The sequence below is a fragment of the Arachis ipaensis genome, chromosome B10, assembly GCF_059453495.1.
Source record: "Arachis ipaensis isolate K30076 ecotype BB chromosome B10, ASM5945349v1, whole genome shotgun sequence".
Lineage (NCBI taxonomy): Eukaryota > Viridiplantae > Streptophyta > Magnoliopsida > Fabales > Fabaceae > Arachis > Arachis ipaensis.
The window spans coordinates 33,048,748-33,053,434 of NC_142435.1; the positions used below are offsets into that span (position 1 = coordinate 33,048,748).

A 4,687-nucleotide genomic window follows, 5' to 3' on the forward strand; every position below is an offset into this window, starting at 1 on the left:
CAAAACTTAATTTCAAAATCTTTTCTAACTTCTTATCTTTTCAAAAATTGATTTTCAAATCTTTTTCAAATAACTACTTGACTTTTTGTTTGATTTTAAAAGTTTTCAATTTCAATCATATCTTTTTCAAAACCACCTAACTAATTTTTCCTCTCTAATATTCGAAAACTCCTACCCACTTTTTCAAAATTTCTTTTAATTAACTAATTGTTTTAAACTTTAATTTAATTCTATTTTTCTTTTTAATTTTCGAATTATAACTAATATTTAAAATAAAAACAAAAATATTTTTTTATTTTATTTTCGAATTCTTCACCCTCTCATCTCTTTCTATTTATTTATTTATCTACTAACACCCTTCTTCCACTCAAAAATTCGAACCCACTCTTCTCCTCTGTGTTCGAATTCTTATCTTCTCCTTCTTCTATTCTTCTCTTCTCCTACTCACATAAAGGAATCTCTATACTGTGACATAGAGGATTCCTCTTCTTTTTCATATGAGGAGGAACAAGGATAAGAACATTCTTGTTGAAGCTGACCCTGAAACTGAAAGGACTCTGAAGAGGAAGCTAAGGGAAGCTAAGGCACAACTCTCTGGAGAGGACCTGACAGATATTTTCGAAAAAGAAGGAGACATGGCCGAACCTAATAACAATGGTAGAGATGCAAGGAAGATGCTTGGTGACTTTATTGTACCCTCTTCTAACTTCTATGGAAGAAGCATCTCAATTCCTGAAATTGGAGCAAACAACTTTGAGCTTAAGCCTCAATTAGTTTCTCTAATGCAGCAGAATTGCAAGTTTCATGGACTTCCAATGGAAGATCCTCATTAGTTTTTAGCTGAATTCTTGCAAATCTGTGACACTGTCAAGACCAATGGAGTTGATCCCGAGGTCTACATGCTTATTCTTTTCCCTTTTGCTGTAAAAGACAGAGCTAGAACATGGTTGGATTCACAATCGAAGGAAAGCCTGAACTCTTGGGATAAGCTGGTCAATGCTTTCCTGGCTAAATTCTTTCCACCTCAAAAGATGAGCAAGCTTAGAGTGGAAATCCAAACCTTCAGACAGAAGGAAGGTGAGTCCCTCTATGAAGCTTGGGAAAGATATAAGCAACTGATCAAAAGGTGTCCTACTGACATGCTTCCAGAATGGAGCATCATAAGTATATTCTATGATGGTCTGTCTGAGTTGTCAAAAATGTCACTGGACTATTCTGCAGGAGGATCCCTTCATCTGAAAACCCCTGCAGAAGCTCAAGAACTCATTGAAATGGTTGCAAATAACCAGTTCATGTACACCTCTGAGAGGAATCCTGTGAACAATGGGACACCTCAGAAGAAGGAAGTTCTTGAAATTGAAACTCTGAATGCCATATTGGCTCAGAATAAAATATTGACTCAGCAAGTCAATATGATTTTTCAGAGTCTGAATGGATTGCAAGCTGCATCCAACAGTACTAAAGAAGCATCTTCTGAAGAAGAAGCTTATGATCCTGAGAACCCTGCAATGGCAGAGGTGAATTACATGGGAGAACCCTATAAAAACACCTATAATCTTTCATGGAGAAATCATCCTAATCTCTCATGGAAGGATCCACAAAAGCCTCAACAAGGCTTCAATAATAATGGTGGAAGAAATAGGTTTAGCAATAGCAAGCCTTTTCCATCATCTTTTCAGCAACAGACGGAGAATTTTGAACAGAGCCATTCTGGCCTGGCAACCATGGTCTCTAATCTATCCAAGACCACACTAAGTTTCATGAATGAAACAAGGTCCTCCATTAGAAATTTGGAGGCATAGGTGGGTCAGCTGAGTAAGAAGATTAATGAAACTCCTCCAAGTACTCTCCCAAGCAATAAAGAAGATCCCAAGAGAGAGTGCAAGGCCATAACCATGACCAATATGGCCGAACCTGGAGAGAGTGAGGAGGACGTGAGTCCCAGTAAGAAAAGCCTCATGGGACGTCCTCTAGACAGAAAGAAGTTTCCCTTTGAGGAACTAAAGGAATCTGAGGCTCATACAGAGACCATAAAGATTCCATTGAACTTCCTTCTGCCATTCATGAGCTCTGATGAATATTCTTCCTCTGAAGAGGATGAAGATACCATTGAAGAGCAAGTTGCTAAATATCTAGGAGCAATCATGAAGCTGAATGCCAAGTTATTTGGTAAGGAGACTTGGGAGGATGAACCCCCCTTGTTCACCAATGAACTGAATGCATTAATGAGGCAGACATTACCTCAGAAGAAAACGGATCCCAGAAAATTCTTCATAACTTGTACCATTGGCACCATGACCTTTGAGAAGGCTCTATGTGACCTGGGGTCAGGGATAAACCTCATGCCACTCTCTGTAATGGAGAAATTGGGAATCTTTGAGGTACAAGCTGCAAGAATCTCATTAGAGATGGCAGACAAATCAATGAAACAGTCTTATGGACTAGTAGAGGACGTGCTAGTGAAGGATGAAGACCTTTACATCCCTGCTGATTTCATAATCCTAGACACTGGGAAGGATAAGGATGAATCCATCATCCTTGGCAGACCCTTCCTGGCCACAGCAAAAGCTGTGATTTATGTTGACAGAGGAGAGTTGGTCCTTCAGTTGAATGAGGACTACCTTGTATTTAAGACTCAAGGTTCTCCTTCCGTAACCATGGAGAGAAAGCATGAAAAGCTTCTCTTAATACAGAGTCAAACAAAACCCCCACATTCAAACTCTAAGTTTGGTGTTGGGAGGCCACAACCAAACTCTAAGTTTGGTATTGAGAGGCCCCAACCTTGCTCTGATTATCTGTGAGGCTCTATGAGAGCTCACTGTCAAGCTATTGACATTAAAGAAGCGCTTATTGGGAGGCAACCCAATGTTATTTAATTATATCTATCTATTTTCCATTACTATTTTATGTTTTCTTTAGGTTGATGATCATGTGAAATCACAAAAATAACTGAAAAATAAAAAACAGAATGAAAAACAGCATTGAAAATAGCTCACCCTGGAAGAAGAGCTTACTGGCGTTTAAACGCCAGTAAGAAACATCAGACTGGCGTTTAACGCCAGAAAGAAGCATCACGCTGGCGTTAAACGCCCGAAACAGGCACCAGACTGGCGTTTAATGCCAGAACAGAGTATCTAATTGGCATTTAATGCCAAGAATGGGAGAAAAGCTGGCGTTAAATGCCAGAAACAAGCAGCAACCTGGCGTTTAATGCCAGAAATGCACTCTAAGGGCGTTTTGCACGCCTAAATGGAGCAGGGATGTTAAGTCCTTGACCCCTCAGGATCTGTGGACCCCACAGAATCCCCACCTACCCCACCTCTTCTTCTCTCCTCTTCACACCCTTTCATAACACTCTTCCCCAAATACCCTTCACCAATCAATTCCATATCTCTTCTCCAAATAACCTTCACCACTCACATCCATCCACTCTTCCCCAAAAACCTCACCTACTTCCAAATTCAAAACCCTTTCCCTCCCAAATCTAACCCTAATACATGAAACCTAACCCTTTCCCCACCCCTATATAAACCCCTCAACACTACCTCATTTTCACACATCACAAACACTTCTTCCCCCTTGGCCGAATACACACTTCTCCTCCATCTCCTCTATTTTCTTCTTCTTCTACTATTTTCCTTTTTCTTTTGCTCGAGGACGAGCAAACATTTTAAGTTTGGTGTGGTAAAAGCATTGCTTTTTATTTTTTCATAACCATTAATGGCACCTAAGGCCAGAGAAACCTCAAGAAAGAGGAAAGGGAAGGCAATTGCTTCCACCTTTGAGTCATGGGAGATGGAAAAATTCATCTCAAAGGTCCATCAAGATACTTCTATGAAGTTGTCGCCAAGAAAAAGGTGATCCCTGAGGTCTCTTTTAAGCTCAAAAAGGGCGAATATCAGGAGATCCGACAAGATATTAGAAGAAAATGATGGGAAGTACTCTCCAATCCTATTCAACAAGTCGGAATCTTAATGGTTCAAGAGTTCTATGCAAACGCATGGATCACTAGGAACCATGATCAAAGTATGAACCCGAATCCAAAGAATTGACTTACAATGGTTCAGGGGAAATACTTAGATTTCAGTCCGGAAAATGTAAGGTTGGCAATCAACTTGCCAATGATGGAAGAAAATACACGCCCCTACACTAGAAGGATCAACTTTGATCAAAGGATGGACCAAGTCCTCATGGACATATGTGAGAAAGGAGCTCAATGGAAAACTGACTCAAGAGGCAAGCCGGTTCAATTGAAAAGGCATGACCTTAAACCTGTGGCTAGAGGATGGTTGGAGTTCATCCAACGCTCTATCATTCCTACTAGCAACCGATCCGAAGTAACTGTGGATCGGACCATCATGATCTATAGTATCATGATTGGGGAGGAAGTGGAAGTTCATGAGATTATACCTCAAGAACTCTACAAGGTGGCTGACAAGTCCTCCACTTTGGGAAGGTTAGCCTTCCCTCACCTCATTTGTCACATCTGCAATTCGGCTGGGATTGTCATAGATGAAGACATCCACATTGAAGAAGACAAGCCCATCACTAAAAAGAGAATGGAGCAAACTAGAGAGCCCACTCATGGACTTCAACAAGAACATGAGGAAATTCCTCATCAGAAAATCTCTGAGATGCCTCAAGGGATGCACTTTCCTCCACAAAACTATTGGGAGCAAATCAACAC

At 40.4% G+C, this 4,687-nt stretch overlaps 1 non-coding gene across 1 annotated transcript; it reads right to left on the reverse strand.

The window, feature by feature from the left end:
- Positions 1-1,037: 1,037 nt before the first annotated feature.
- On the reverse strand, positions 1,038-1,145 carry LOC148579618 (small nucleolar RNA R71). The gene has a single exon (XR_015899114.1). It is a non-coding gene; the product is annotated as a small nucleolar RNA R71 (small nucleolar RNA).
- Positions 1,146-4,687: the final 3,542 nt, after the last annotated feature.